At 45.0% G+C, this 17,267-nt stretch overlaps 1 protein-coding gene across 2 annotated transcripts in view; it reads right to left on the bottom strand.

Annotated features, from left to right (window-relative positions):
- The window catches only part of KCNT1 (potassium sodium-activated channel subfamily T member 1), a 370,149-nt gene that overhangs the window by 134,857 nt on the left and 218,025 nt on the right, over positions 1–17,267 (bottom strand). The window lies entirely within an intron of this gene.

Raw genomic sequence — 17,267 nt, 5'->3', positions numbered from 1 at the left:
GCCAGAACCAGAAGTTATTCAACCCATACAGGTTCAACCAGTAAAGGAAAAAGAAGAGGAAGTGTATCACACCTGTATAGGAGACTTTCCCAAAACCCTACTAACATACCATGGTGCAGTAGTGGTTCCCATGGTGGCCTTTTACCCAACACCAAACCCAATACCAGAAGTCCCAAGACAGGAAGAGGCTGACCCCGTACTACAGGAGGTTCCAGGCCAGGAAGAACAGATTCCTGGTCAGAGTAATCCCATTCACGGTGGACTTGCCAACTCCATAGTCGTGGAATTATCTTTAGCAGAGCGGGCAGATACTACATCCGCAGTAGACAGTAGTACACCACATGAAGAGACACCGCTATTACGTAGATCACAGTGTAGTACCCAGGGTCAATTACCGGCCAGGTATGCAGATTACCAACTATAAAGCTCATAATGTGAATTGTATATATGTTATGCCGTATATAGTTAAACAGAAAATGTAGTATAGTCATTGTTATCAGTCTGCAACGTTTAAGCCCAGTGCCTACAGAGACTTGTCTGTATGAACTTCTTGCATATTCTTGAACTTTTTATCAGCCCGGAGGCACTAAATCAAAGCTCCGGAAAGACTGCTTTTTGAACTTTGCTCCTCGCTCTTTTTGAACTTTCTTTAGACTTTATATTGATAACTCCGTTGGAAAAATGGAACTAAATTCCTGGACACAAAGTGCAGTGCCTTTCCTAGTACCTTCAAGGATAGAACTGTATTAATGGACGCTATTTGAAGTGACTTTGTACAGAACTATATTTTTGTTTCCTCGAGTGGTTTTTGCAACTTTTCATTTTTAAGACTCTGTACATATTAATTGTTATTTCAAAATGTTATTGTCCCACAGTCCCGGAGTACTGTTCTTAACTAAGGGGGAATGTGGCACCCCTAGGGGTATTTGCCACAAAAATAGTTACTGACAGTAAATGCAAATACTAAAATAGCAAGACTGCACTACCACCTCCGGCCAGAAGGGGGAGCTCCAGAGACTCCCCTTGATCCATTCTGGTCTGAGAGAAGAACTGGCAGTTGGGCTAAGGAGCTGAAAGTGAGAGGTCATACAGTTGAATCTCGAACAGCCCTGTGACTGTTACCAGGCCTAAATCACCGGCCTGAGGAGAAGAGGGATAGAGAAAAAGGACATTGTGAGAACCGGGTAGCATTAATCACTACCCAGAACAGGCGCAAAGACGGATACCGGATCCGTGGCTGTATTCATTACATATAATACAGCAACCGGAAAAACGTGAGGTGATATCAGCTTCACTAGGGTCGGACGCAGCAACAGACACAGAGTTCAGCGGTACTCCTGGAGGGGGTAAGCCGATAAAAGGACTCGGGTTGCCCGTCGAACCAGGACCCGGAGGGGACAGATTGGGCCGGCAGCCAGTTCACATACAGCAGCAGGGCCACACAGATATTGCGTACAATAAGAGGCGAAGACCCCGGCAGGGTCAAAGTAACTCAGAGTTCCCATACAGACTCCGGTGACAGGACTGGTTGTAAATCCTTTTTTGTTAAAGTAAACTGGTTAAACGTTTCAGTGCATCAGTCTTTCATTTGGACAATAGCCATCTATTCAGGATTGGGATCATCACCGCTGGGAGAACCTGCTGCTGATCAAGTAAGTGCCTGTTCCCTCACGATACCCTTTACACTGTGCATTGCCTGAGGCCACAGCACCGGGTCAAGCCACCCGTGACACCCCCCTCAACAGACAGACCCCATTGGTCCGGTGCTGGGTACCCCGGTCTCTTGGGCGTCACACAAACGTGTATAGAAATACATACAGTGCCCTGCGAAAGTATTCGACCCCCTGGAACTTTTCAACCTTTCCCCACATATCATGCTTCAAACATAAAGATACCAAAAAGAATCAACAACAAGTGGAACACAATTGTGAAGTTGAACAAAATGTATTGGTTATTTTAAATTTTTGTGGAAATTCAAAAACTGAAAAGTGGGGCGTGCGATATTATTTGGCCCCTATAGCTTAATACTTTGTTGCGCCACCTTTTGCTGCGATTACAGCTGCTAGTCGCTTGAGGTATGTCTATCAGTTTTGTACATCGAGAGACTGAAATTCTTGCCCATTCTTCCTCGGCAAACAGCTCGAGCTCAGTGAGGTTTGATGGAGATCGTTTGTGAACAGCAGTTTTCAGCTCTTTCCACAGATTCTCGATTGGATTGAGGTCTGGACTTTGACTTGGCCATTCTAACACCTGGATACGTTTATTTGTGAACCATTCCATTGTAGATTTTGCTTTATGTTTGGGATCATTGTCTTGTTGGAAGACAAATCTCCGTCCCAGTCTCAAGTCTTCTTCAAGAATGGTCCTGTATTTGGCTCCATCCATCTTCCCATCAATTTTAACCATCTTCCCTGTCCCTGCTGTAGAAAAGCAGGCCCAAACCATGATGCTGCCACCACCATGCTTGACAGTGGGGATGGTGTGTTCAGGGTGATGAGCTGTGTTGCTTTTACGCCAAACATATCGTTTAGCACCTTCTTCCACATGTTTGGTGTGTCTCCCAGGTGGCTTGTTGCAAACTTTAAACTACACTTTTTATGGATATCTTTGAGAAATGGTTTTCTTCTTACGACTCTTCCATAAAGGCCAGATTTGTGCAGTATACGACTGATTGTTGTCTTATGGACAGACTGTCCCACCTCAGCTGTAGATCTCTGCAGTTCATCCAGAGTGATCATGGGCCTCTTGGTTGCATCTCTGATCAGTCTTCTTCTTGTTTGAGATGAAAGTTTAGAGGGACGGCCGGGTCTTGGTAGATTTGCAGTGGTATGATACTCCTTCCATTTCAATATGATCGCTTGCACAGTGCTCCTTGGGATGTTTAAAGTTTTGGAAATCATTTTGTATCCAAATCCGGCTTTATACTTCTCCACAACAGTATCACGGACCTGCCTGTTGTGTTCCTTGGTCTTCATGATGCTCTCTGTGCTTCAAACAGAACCCTGAGACTATCACAGAGCAGGTGCATTTATACGGAGACTTGAATACACACAGGTGGATTATATTTTTCATCATTAGGCATTTAGGACAACATTGGATCATTCAGAGATCCACAATGAACTTCTGGAGTGAGTTTGCTGCACTGAAAGTAAAGGGGCCGAATAATATTGCACGTCCCACTTTTCAGTTTTTGAATTTCCACAAAAATTTAAAATAACCAATAAAGTTCGTTCAACTTCACAATTGTGTTCCACTTGTTGTTGATTCTTCACCAAAAATTTACAATTGGTATCTTCATGTTTGAAGCATGATACGTGGGAAAAGGTTGAAAAGGGGGCCGAATACTTTCGCAAGGCACTGTATATATTTAAAAAAAAAAAAAAAATCAGATCCTTCTAATAAAAAAATAAAAAAAGTTTGATTTCGTCACACATTTTTTTTCTTATTCCTCTGCCCATGGAGTGGTGTAAGGGCTTTTTTTGGCGCCAGGCTGTTTTTTTTTTTTGTTGATACATCTTTTTGATCGCTTTTTAATGCATTTTTAAGGGGAGGAGAGGAAAGTGCAGCAGCCAAAAAACAGGTTACATAACCTTATATTATTATATCGGACTTTTACAGATGCGGCGATACCCAATATTTTATTATTGCTTCATATTTTTTTGAATCGGGGAGATTTTATTTTTTATTATTTATGTTTTCATACTTTCTTTTCAATTTTCACTTTATTTTTTAGCTCACTGAGAGACTGAGCAGTTGATCCTGTGATCATTTGATCCCAGTTTTGCAGAATATAGTGAAATTGACATCCTACTATGAAGCCAAGCCATGGGCTGAGCTTCATGAAAGGACCAAGATGGCAGCGACAGGGGTCTTCAGAAGGTCCCTCCGTAAGACAATGATTATGTTGTGTGTGGGGGAAGCGATGAGATCCAGGACATGTCGGCACCAGAACAATGATTGGCAGCAGCGTCTAAATGGTCTCCGCTGTTGTGTCTGCCAGATTTGGTGCAGGCTCAGCTCCTGCGCCTGCTCCATACACAAGATATGGGTATGCTCTGCATGGACGCCAGTCAGTGCAGCATCTGAATTATTGGCATTGTCGTAGCACTAAAACACACATTACATGAGGATAGGAAGAGTAGTAGATGCATGCACAAAGCCCATGTTATTGCAAGATTGCTGCTGCAGTGCTCCGTACTCCAGGAAGGTGGTTAGGTTGTATTACATGGTGCAGATACATGGCGCCCCCTGAAGTCTGTATCTTGGGTGCCACACTGACATGTACTGTATTATACCTATATTTAATACCAACATAAGGATGCATTTGTCCCTCTAGCTCCATAATCATAAAGTTCCATACACATCAGGTCCAATATAATAGCCCTATGCGAATTGACTCATGCTTGAGGATAAATTGACAACAGCCATGAGATACTGTATGGGTTGGGGAACACTAATTTCTGAGAGGTGGTAGCTACATATATCCGCTGGATATGCCAGAAAGAGTCTGTGATGAGAATACCCATATAAAGAAAATCGCCACTCAGTCAAAAGTGGCCGGCTTTTGCTTTTATTTTAATCCAGCTACACCCTTCAGTATTCAGATTTTCTTCTTTCTTTAAAATCTTCCACCTTTGGAGTGGCGCTCAAATGGTAGTTATATAAAGGATCATAAAGACCCGCCCCAGAGGATCATGTGAGCCAGGCCCCCTTCTAAAAACTAGAATTCAGCACTAAATAAAAAGGTCCATATCTTTGTAACTGTATGAAACAAATTTATTGTTTATTGTTTGCTAAGTTCAATAAATGATTCCAAGTTATGTGCTGGAGTACATGTTGGTGGTGTAATGCTTTGGTGTATTAAAGGTTCTGGATGCCGAGGACAGCCATCGTTAAAGAAGGGGGAAATGTCAGGATATGGACATGCTTCCTATGTTTCACCCTTGAAGAAAAAAGTTTACTATTGTAAAATGTTATGTGTTGCAGTGTGAACTGTTAAGTATAGTGTGGCTTGTAATGTGTGTTAAAGCTGTTAGCAATACAGATAGTGTGTACAGTTTGACAATAGGGATAGTGACCGTTAATGTTTGGAACTAGCCCAGAGTGGGAGAGGTCGACTTGCAGGGACAGTAATAATTTCCTGTTAGAGCATCAGATAAGGCCTGGAATTCATAGAAGGAGGACCTTAGGTCTGTTATGCACCCTCTTGCAGGATTAAAGAGACACTTTAGCCACTGGAGGGGTCCTGCACCCTCAGTCAAGAAACTCAATCTTATCCAGTGAGCAAAATGTCTCTAAGGGACTGTGTTCCTGTCACATAAACAGGACTGTAGCCAAAAGGGGTGTGCCTCCACTTGCTGGATGTTGATTTTACAGACTGTTTCCCTGTCTTACAGACCCATGGAGAACAAATGGACTGTGTCCACGGTGAAAAGGGCTATCCTTACAGGGATGGACTGTATTGTTATTTTAAAGGACTCTGATTCGTTAATGTTAAGACTAACCTGATGGACTGGCGCTGTTTAAAGGAAAACAGTAACATGGACTCTGATGGTCATAAGTTGTAGGTCACTAACCGAGTGGACTGGCTCACAAAGAATGGAAAGAGAAGCTCACTAATTTAAGTAATGTTCAAGGAAGCGGAAAACTTCAGTATTACCTGGTCTAAGTACAGTTCAGGAGAGAAGTTTGAAGTCCCTTATAAAGGTGTTGGTGCGGACTTCAGTTAATGAATCTAAGTTATGTGCAGGTGGACGTGCTGTTGTCGTAATACTCCGGTGTATTACATGTTCCGGATGACCAAGGACAGCCATTGTTAAAGAAGGGGGAAATGTAAGGATATGGACATTCTGCCCACATTTCCCTCTTGAAGAAACAAGTTTATTGTTGTAAAATGTTGTTATTTGATGCAATGTAAATTGCGATGTATAGTGTGACTTGTAGTGTGCATTAAAGGTGTTAGCAATGCTGATAGTGTGTATAGTTTGACAATAGGAATCGTGAGAGTTAATGGTTGGGACTAACCCAGAGTGGGAGGGGCTGAGTTGCAGGGAAAGTGACATTTTTTGTCAGAGAGTTAGATAGGGCCTAGAGTGCATAGAAAGATAATTTAAGGTCTATTGCGGGCATTGCTGCATTCTGAGGTGTCCTCAAATGAGAGGAGATCGAAGTAAAAGGATAGCAAGATCCGGAGCAGAAGTGACTAAGAGACAGTGTATTCTTCTGGAGAAGGGTCTTGGGGGAGGACGCCTAGCCACAAGGTTCCGAGTTTATAACTCTTGAAGGTAACGGGCCTAAACAGGACGATGTATGTGAGACAAGTCAAGTGTTCTTGGCGGGAGTTCCAGAGAGCCAGCATTACCGGCCATTCTGGCACCCTAAAGGGAAAGACGACACGGAACCGGGGGCGAGTAAATGACTCTTGCTAAGCTGTGCTGTGGTGAAGTAGTGACAATCAGTGGAAACAGAGGACAAGTATAGAGAGTAAAAGAGAAGATAGAGACAAATAGAGAAATTGTGTGGGAAATGTTTGGGTTGTAAAGGAAATGTACATAAGACTGTGAACCCGCTATCTCTTGTATATATTCCTTCTAAATTCTTGTTCAGTAAAAAGTTTATTTTTGAATGGTGGTCTACCTCAAACTGGTCCTGGCCAACTAGCAACATGGGTTACATGCAGCCTGCAAAGGCGTAACGCCCTCACAGCACAAGTCCACATGCCCAGAAGTGTAACGGGCCGGGGCGCCACAGACGATTGCCTCGCCAATGGCTACCACCCCGCGCCACATTACAGAAGTAGATGGGGCTGAGCTGTAATATTACTACCTGCCCATAGACCGCTGTATGTTTGTATTTTTATCTGTTCTGTTCTTATATTGTTTTGTATTCTAAAAATTTAAATTTCTAAGGTTTAATGGAAGTTAAGATTCTTTCGTACAATGTTGGGGGGCTTAACAGTCCCAATAAAAGATATACACTATGGAGAGAAATCAATCAATTCCATGCCGACCTAGTTTGTTTGCAGGAAGTGAAATTGGCAAAAGACAAACATCCTAACCTTCATGGAATTGACCTTCCTTCTCGCCAATTCAAAATTAGTCTGTTCGCTGACGACCTTTTCCTTACACTGACAGATCTGATAACCTCCATAATAGCCCTAACTGTGGAGCTAGAGTGCTTTAATAGAGCCTCATACTTCAAAATAAACTCTCAATAGACCAAAATACTCACCTTCACTATGGGCGAACCTGAGGTTAGAAATTTGAGGGAACAAACAGATTTTACATGGAAAGATAAGGAGGTGCCACATTTAGGCATTATTATATCAAATAAACTTCAAAATATAATTAATGCTAACTTGGACAACCTCAATAAGACTATTTCCCTTGATATTTCTAACCTTGGACTCTCACTTCTCACCCTGTTTGGTAAAATAATGGCAGTGAAATCTTTCATCTTACCCAAAATTCTGTACATTTTTAGGACCCTTCCAGTAACTATTCCCTACCAGTATATTTCAAAGATACAAACCCTGATTAATTCCTTTGTATGGAATGGGAGATGGGCTAGAATGTCATCTGACATCTTGTATAAACATAAGCACTGCGGGGGTATTGGCTTGCCCAATATCTCTGCATATTGCCTGGCATCTCTAGTTAAACAAAGTTGGCACATGGCACTGGTTCAATAACCACTCCCATCCTGCATGGTTTTGTCTGGAATATGCCTACAGTACCCAAAAACTTTCCAAGACTTGTTCCTTAGCCTTATGTGGTGGAGTGCCCCCATGGGGCTAGGGGTACTCGGTACCGGGTCCTTCGGTTCACGGGGGGGGATGTCACTGTGGCTGACCCGGTCCGTGGCCCTGGGACGTCCGTTGAAAAAGGGAAAGGTCTTTAAAGGAGAAATGTTCGTGACGCCACCTGTGGTATTCGGTCAGGGTGACCGACGCTGCTTTAAGAGGTCCGCTGGGGTGATGTTATGGCAGCTAGATGGTATACCTTCCCACAGGTGAAGTGTGTCCCCAGGGCTTCCCGGTGTGTAGGTGGTGGATGGTGAGAGGCGCAGTGAAGAACGAGGACACAAGGTTGCAGTCTCTTTACCTTTTACTGAAAGCTTCAGCATCCACAGTCCAGAGCACCAGACCACAGGGCAGGCAGAGTCCAGCCGGTTTGGAGGCAAATCCAGAGTCCCCTTGTCCAGATAGAAATCAGTAGCCTTCCTCTAGCGCCGTGGTGTTCTAGTACCTTATTGCTAAGCTTCTCATAAGGTCCTCAGAACTGTTGAAGATGTTACAGATGTTATGTCTCTCTCTGTCCGCCAGATGGATAGGACAAACCCGTCTGACCGGTGGCTTGAGGCGTTCTACAGGGACTCTATCATGCCCCGGCCTCTAAGCAGTGCCACCTTGCCTCCTGGGTATACGGCAAGCAGGAAACATGAAATTAGCTGTCCTGCCAGTTTCTGGAGCAAGGCATAAAGGACTATTGCTCCCTCGGTGTTCTGGCTACCTCAGAAGGAGGCAGCCTGTGTAGGGCAGAACTCCTGATATCCACTCCTTTGCTACGACTTCTTCACCCTCTCTACAATACAGTTCTCCTTCAGTGTCTCATTCTAGAAGCTGCCGCACTTAGGGCAGGCGCAGTGTTATGATCAGGTGGTTTAGGAGCAACAATGGACGAGCTCTGAAGGAAGTGGTACCTGTACTGACCGCAGTCCCTAAGCTCAAAACAACACTAGAAGTAGCCGTGGGATGCTCCTAACACTCCCTAGGCACCTCGTCACAGCCTGAGAACTAACTACCCCTAAAGATAGAAACAGGAAAACTATCTTGCCTCAGAGAAAATCCCCAAAGGATAGATAGCCCCCCACAAATAATGACTGTGAGTGGAGAGGGAAAAGACATACACAGAATGAAACCAGGATGAGCACAGGAGGCCAGTCTAGCTAGATAGGTAGGACAGGATGGAATACTGTGCGGTCAGTATAAAACACTACAAAAATCCACACAGAGTTTACAAAAATCTCCACACCTGACTAAAGGTGTGGAGGGTAAATCTGCTTCCCAGAGCTTCCAGCATCACTGAATTAATTCATATTGACAAGCTGGACAAACATAGAAAGCACAGAACGGATATGTCCACAACCTGTGGACAGAAAAGAGCAAGCAAGGACTTAGCTTTGCTGAACTGGTCAGGATAACAGGGAAATCCAAAGAGATGTGAATCCAACCAGGAACCATTGACAAGTGGCATAAGCTGAAGGAAAGAGCCAGGCTAAATAGCCGAGCAGAATAGACAATCAGTGGAAGCAGCTGCTGACAGCTAAATCCAAGGAGCAGCCATACCACTTAAAACCACCGGAGGGAGCCCAAGAGCAGAACTCACAAAAGTGCCACTTACAACCACCGGAGGGAGCCCAAGAGCGGAATTCACAACAGTACCCCCCCTTGAGGAGGGGTCACCGAACCCTTACCAGAGCCCCCAGACCGATCAGGACGAGCCAAGTGAAAAGCACGAACCAAATCGGTGGCATGGACATCGGAGGCAACAACCCAAGAATTATCCTCCTGGCCATAACCCCTCCACTTGACAAGATACTGAAGCCTCCGCCTCGAAAAACGAGAATCCAAAATTTTCTCAACCTCATATTCCAACTCTCCCTCAACCAACACCGGGGCAGGAGGATCAACTGAGGGAACAACGGGCACCACATATCTCCGCAACAAAGATCTATGGAAAACATTATGAATGGCAAAAGAGGCTGGAAGAGCCAAACGAAAAGACACCGGATTAATAATTTCAGAAATTTTATAAGGACCAATAAACCGAGGCTTAAACTTAGGGGAAGAAACCTTCATAGGAACATGACGAGAAGACAACCAAACCAAATCCCCCACACGAAGCCGGGGACCAACACACCGACGGCGGTTAGCAAAACGTTGAGCCCTTTCCTGAGACAACGTCAAATTGTCCACCACATGAGTCCAAATCTGCTGCAGCCTGTCCACAACAGAATCCACACCAGGACAATCAGAAGGCTCAACCTGCCCAGAAGAAACACGAGGATGAAAACCAAAATTTCAAAAGAAAGGTGAAACCAAAGTAGCCGAACTAGCCCGATTATTAAGGGCAAACTCGGCCAACGGCAAGAAAGCCACCCAATCATCCTGATCAGCAGACACAAAGCATCTCAAATAGGTCTCCAAGGTCGGATTAGTTCGCTCAGTTTGGCCATTAGTCTGAGGATGAAACGCCGAAGAAAAAGACAAATCAATGCCCATCCTAGCACAAAAGGCCCGCCAAAACCTAGAGACAAACTGAGAACCTCTGTCAGACACAATAATCTCCGGAATGCCATGCAAACGAACCACATGCTGAAAAAACAATGGAACCAAATCTGAGGAGGAAGGCAACTTAGGCAAAGGTACCAGATGGACCATTTTAGAGAACCGGTCACAAACAACCCAGATAACAGACATCTTCTGGGAAACAGGAAGATCCGAAATAAAATCCATGGAAATATGCGTCCAGTGCCTTCCAGGGACCGGCAAAGGCAAAAGCAACCCACTAGCGCGGGAACAGCAAGGCTTGGCTCGGGCGCAAGTCCCACAGGACTGCACAAAAGCACGCACATCGCACGACAAGGAAGGCCACCAAAAGGACCTAGCAACCAAATCTCTGGTACCAAAAATCCCAGGATGACCAGCCAACACTGAACAATGAACCTCAGAAATCACCTTACTTGTCCATCCATCAGGAACAAACAGCTTCCCCACTGGACAGCGGTCAGGCCTATCAGCCTGAAATTCCCGAAGCACCCGCCGCAAATCAGGGGAGATGGCAGAAAGAATCACCCCTTCCTTAAGAATGCCAACCGGCTCAAGGACTCCAGGAGAATCAGGCGAAAAACTCCTAGAGAGGGCATCAGCCTTAACATTCTTAGATCCCGGAAGATACGAGACCACAAAATCAAAACGGGAGAAAAACAGGGACCATCGAGCCTGTCTAGGATTCAGCCGCTTGGCCGACTCGAGGTAAATCAGATTCTTATGATCAGTCAAGACCACAACGCGGTGCTTAGCTCCCTCAAGCCAATGTCGCCACTCCTCAAATGCCCACTTCATAGCCAACAACTCCCGATTGCCGACATCATAATTGCGTTCCGCAGGTGAAAACTTTCTGGAAAAAAAAGCACACGGTTTCATCAAAGAACCATCAGAATCCCTCTGAGACAAAACGGCCCCTGCCCCAATCTCAGAAGCGTCAACCTCAACCTGAAAAGGAAGAGAAACATCCGGCTGACGCAACACAGGGGCAGAAGTAAATCGGCGTTTAAGCTCCCGAAAGGCCTCAACAGCCGCAGAGGACCAATTCGTCACATCAGCGCCTTTCTTCGTCAAATCAGTAAGGGGCTTAACCACACTGGAAAAGTTGGCAATGAAACGGCGATAGAAATTAGCAAAGCCCAAAAATTTTTGAAGGCTCTTCACAGATGTGGGTTGAATCCAGTCATGAATAGCTTGGACCTTAACAGGATCCATTTCCATAGACGAGGGAGAAAAAATAAAACCCAAAAAAGAGACCTTCTGAACTCCAAATAGGCACTTAGACCCCTTCACAAATAAACCATTATCACGAAGGATCTGGAACACCATCCTGACCTGCTTCACATGAGACTCCCAATCATCGGAAAAAATCAAAATATCATCCAAATATACAACCATGAATTTATCAAGATAATTGCGGAAAATATCATGCATGAAGGATTGGAACACAGATGGAGCATTAGAGACCCCGAATGGCATCACAAGGTATTCAAAATGGCCTTCGGGCGTATTAAATGCAGTTTTCCATTCGTCACCCTGTTTAATACGAACAAGATTATATGCCCCTCGGAGGTCAATCTTAGTAAACCAACTAGCCCCCTTAATCTGAGCAAACAAATCAGAAAGCAAAGGCAAGGGGTATTGGAATTTGACCGTGATCTTATTAAGAAGACGATAATCTATACAGGGTCTCAAGGAGCCATCCTTCTTAGCAACAAAAAAGAAACCCGCTCCCAATGGTGACTTAGACGGCCGAATATGCCCTTTCTCCAAAGATTCCTTAACATAGCTCCGCATGGCGGCATGCTCTGGCACAGACAGATTGAAAAGTCGGCCCTTAGGGAACTTACAACCAGGAATCAAGTTAATAGCACAATCACAGTCCCTATGTGGAGGAAGGGAACTGGACTTGGGCTCATCAAATACATCCTGGAAATCCGACAAAAACTCAGGGACCTCAGAAGAGGGGGAAGAGGAAATTGACATCAAAGGAACGTCACTATGAACCCCTTGACAACCCCAACTAGTCACAGACATAGTTTTCCAATCCAGCACCGGATTATGTTCCTGTAACCATGGAAAACCCAGTACAACAACATCATGCAGGTTATGCAACACCAGAAAACGGCAATTTTCCTGATGTGCAGGAGCCATGTACATGGTCATCTGCGTCCAGTACTGAGGTTTATCCTTGGCCAATGTAGTAGCATCAATGCCCTTCAAAGGAATAGGGCTCTGTAAAGGATGCAAGGAATAACCACAGCGCCTGGCGAATTCTAAGTCCATTAAGTTCAGGACAGCGCCTGAATCCACAAATGCCATGACAGAAAAGGACGACAATGAGCAAATCAGGGTCACAGATAAAAGAAATTTAGGCTGTACAGTACTAATGGTAACAGACCTAGCGACCCTCCTAGTATGTTTAGGGCAATCAGAAATAACATGAGCAGAATCACCACAGTAAAAACACAGCCTATTCTGACGTCTGAATTCCTGCCGTTCTGTTCTAGTCAAAATCCTATCACATTGCATAGGTTCAGGACTCTGCTCAGAGGACACTGCCATATGGTGCATAGCTTTGCGCTCGCGCAAACGCCGATCAATCTGAATGGCTAGAGACATAGATTCGCTCAAACCAGTAGGCGTAGGGAAGCCCACCATAACATCTTTAAGGGCTTCAGAAAGACCTTTTCTGAAAATAGCAGCCAGAGCATCCTCATTCCATTTAGTGAGCACAGACCATTTCCTAAATTTCTCGCAGTATAATTCTGCCGCTTCCTGACCTTGACACAAGGCCAACAGAGTTTTTTCTGCATGATCCACAGAATTAGGTTCGTCATACAATAATCCGAGCGCTTGAAAAAATGCGTCTACATTCAGCAATGCCGGATCCCCTGATTCAAGGGAGAATGTCCAGTCCTGAGGGTCACCACGCAGCAAGGATATGATGATTTTAACTTGCTGAATGGGATCACCAGAAGAACAGGGTTTCAAAGCAAAAAACAATTTGCAGTTATTTTTAAAGTTCAAAAACTTGGATCTGTCTCCAAAAAACTAATCAGGAGTAGGAATTCTAGGCTCCAAAGCCGGAGTCTGGACAACATAATCTTGGATACTCTGTACTCTTGCAGCAAGTTGATCCACACGAGAAAACAAACCCTGAACATCCATGCCAGAGCATAAATCCTGAACCACCCAGAGATCAAGAGTAAAAAAAAAGACAAAAGAGAGCACAGAAAAAAAAATGGCTCAGAATTTTTTCCTTCTTTTGAGATGCATTTAATTCATTTTTGGCCACTTGTACTGTTATGATCTGGTGGTTTAGGAGCAACATGGGACGAGCTCTGAAGGAAGTGGTACCTGTACTGACCGCAGTCCCTAAGCTCAACACAACACTAGAATTAGCCGTGGGATGCTCCTAACACTCCCTAGGCACCTCGTCACAGCCTGAGAACTAACTACCCCTAAAGATAGAAACAGGAAAACTATCTTGCCTCAGAGAAAATCCCCAAAGGATAGATAGCCCCCCACAAATAATGACTGTGATTGGAGAGGGAAAAGACATACACAGAATTAAACCAGGATGAGCACAGAAGGCCAGTCTAGCTAGATAGATAGGACAGGATGGAATACTGTGCGGTCAGTATAAAACATTCCAAAAAATCCACACAGAGTTTACAAAAATCTCCACACCTGACTAAAGGTGTGGAGGGTAAATCTGCTTCCCAGAGCTTCCAGCATCACTGAATTAATTCATACTGACAAGCTGGACAAACATAGAAAGCACAGAACGGATAAGTCCACAACCTGTGGACAGAAAAGAGCAAGCAAGGATTTAGCTTTGCTGAACTGGTCAGGATAACAGGGAAATCCAAAGAGATGTGAATCCAACCAGGAACCATTGACAAGTGGCATAAGCTGAAGGAAAGAGCCAGGCTAAATAGCCGAGCAGAATAGACAATCAGTGGAAGCAGCTGCTGACAGCTAAATCCAAGGAGCAGCCATACCACTTAAAACTACCGGAGGGAGCCCAAGAGCAGAACTCACAAAAGTGCCACTTGCAACCACCGGAGGGAGCCCAAGAGCGGAATTCACAACAGCGCAGCTCCGTGTCCTTCTGCCTCGGCCTCTGACTGGATCCCACCCCTGTCAGGAACCAACTACCGGAGCGAAGCTCAGTCAGCAACTAACTAACTTCCTCCCCAGGCAACCAGTTTTACCTAAGTGTGAGGAGTGCCCTAATAAATAGGAACAGGGCTCCCCCTGGCGGCCTGGAATACGAACTGTGTTGTATGTTTGTGATACCTGGATTCAGTTGCTTTTCTTTGCCTCCAAACGTAACATCACTCCCCCCCTAGAGGGGAATTATATTACTGCAACGACCAGGACCCTGGGGCGCTGCATGTGGCACCCCAGGAGTTCAAGTACCACAGTAGTGCTGCCTTCCTCTCGGGGAGGGTAGTGCTATGCCTGTAAACAAGAGGGATCTCTTTGGCAGGTAAATCACACACACAACACCTTCTGAATCCAGGCCATGAGGGGGAGCTAAAAACCCGGTTTTAGGGCATCTTCCCTGAATAAAGATCCTGGTCTGGAGGAGGAGTCAGTTCAGTCTGGAGCACACAGTTAAGGGAAAGGAGCAGAGGAGAGATTTAGGGCTAAGGGAGGCTGCGAGTGGGCCTCCTGTGAGCCAGAGTGCGGAGACTGGGTACCAGGAGCCCGAGGCTGTCGGGAGCTGCAAGCCCCATAGCAGAACCGGATGGCATAGGACTATACGTATAATGCCCGTATTAAGCCTGAGGTACAGCAGCATTCCGGAGCCTGGAGTCACTGTGCAGAGACCCCAGAAAGAACGGCTCAAGCTGCTTATCATACAGGCACTGTCCCAGGACAGAAAAAGGACCAGGACCTTGTTAGGACACTTCAGACAGCAAGGGACTTATAGCGAGCGCAAAATGGAAGACTCCCAACCTGACTTGCCAAAGGGATTTCACTTGTTTCCGGCCTGCGTGGACTCCTTATGTAGCTGTTGCAGGTACCCTGGACTGAAGCCTGTTACAACTTTAGTAAACCAGGTAAAGTCTGCAACGCTGTGTCCTTTACTCATTCACCGGTATACACCATCATCGCCATACACCTTAGGAGTCTTGGGGACCCTGCTTCACCGCTGGGAAGCGTCACCATTTAGCCGCCATACCATCACCCCAGGGGACCCCTTTGAGCGGCGTCGGTCCATACTAACCGAGAACCACAGGTGGCGTCACGAAAAAAAACTTTCACAATACCCCTTAAAAGACCGTTCCCCTTTAATTGAGCCCCAGGGCCACGGACTGGGTTACAGCCACCGTAACATCCCCTTTAAAAGCAACTGGACCTGGTACCGAGTATCCCCATTGCCCTTGTGAGCGACTCAACTTTGGCGTCACGAACAGGAAACTTTATTCATAAAGCCCCTAAAAGACATTCCCCTTAAATTGGGCACCCAGGGCCACGGACTAGGTCGCAGCCACCGTGATATCCCCTTTAAGACCAGACCTGGTACCAAGTACCCCACAGCCCTGGTAGGGTGCTCCACTTATATTCCATAAGATGTTAAAGGAAACCTCCCACCCTATCTTCCAAGGCACAATCCACGCTTGGAGAACCCTCATAAAATCTACTAAAATCTTTAACAGGTCTGAACAAATTAAAAAATACCCGCTTTCATTACTTGCTTTAATATACAATTTTCCTCGACCTGAAGTATGGTCCAAGTCAGGAATAAAAAGGATCGCAAATATTTATAATGGTGAAAAATTTCTCTCCTTTGGTGAAATAAAAATTAAATATAACTTTCCTTCATCCGAAATGATATTATTCACAATAGTTATAGACAATATACTAAAATTTATCAAGGGCTGGGCATTGAATGTCAAAACTCTTTCGCTACTTTTGACTAACACAAAAAATAAAAATGTATGGAGTTTAAAAAATCTTTATAGCTACCGTATTTTAACAAAGATGTCATTATTCTCAAGAATGTTTGCATGAAAAGATGGGAGTCCGGCTTTAACATATCTCTTCATATTGAACAATGGGAGACTGCTATCAGAAGTACTTACCCGTCTAATATCTCAATGATCCTCCATGAGTCATTTTTCAAAATATAGTCAAGGTGGTATTATACCCCCATTAGGCTATCCCACAAGTCAGAAGCACTCACCACTTTCCTGGAGGAATTGTGGATTACTGGGCAATTTATATTATACTAGATGGTGGCCCGATTCTAACGCATCGGGTATTCTAGAATATGCATGTCCACGTAGTATATTGCACAGCCCACGTAGTATATTGCCCAGCCACGTAGTATATTGCCCAGTCACGTAGTATATTGCCCAGCCACGTAGTATATTGCCCAGTCACGTAGTATATTGCCCAGCCACATAGTATATTGCCCAGCCACGTAGTATATTGCCCAGCCACATAGTATATTGCCCAGCCACGTAGTATATTGCCCAGCCACGTAGTATATTGCACAGCCCACGTAGTATATTGCCCAGCCACGTAGTATATTGCACAGCCCACGTAGTATATTGCACAGCCACGTAGTATATTGCACAGCCACGTAGTATATTGCACAGTGACGGAGTATACAGCACAGAATCATGTAGTATACAGACTTAAAATAAAAAATAAACAAACTCACCCTCCGTTGAAGTCCTGGCCCTGTGTGCGGTGCATGCGTCAGCTTCCGGTCCCAGGGTTGGTATGGGCGCAGGACCTGTGATGACGTTGCGGTCACATGACCGTGACGTCATGGCAGGTCCTTGTCGCATACCATTCTTGCCACCGGAACCTGCCGCTTGCATGGAGCGGTCACCGGAGCGTCGTGAGGAGCGGGAAAGGCGCCGGAATCTGAGTATATGATGATTTTTTATTTTTTTTAACATTAGATCTTTTT

This window comes from Ranitomeya imitator, chromosome 2 (genome assembly GCF_032444005.1).
Source record: "Ranitomeya imitator isolate aRanImi1 chromosome 2, aRanImi1.pri, whole genome shotgun sequence".
NCBI classification, from domain to species: domain Eukaryota; kingdom Metazoa; phylum Chordata; class Amphibia; order Anura; family Dendrobatidae; genus Ranitomeya; species Ranitomeya imitator.
The sequence above is the reverse complement of the archived record's forward strand: the minus strand, read 5'-3'. Positions and strand labels throughout refer to the sequence as shown.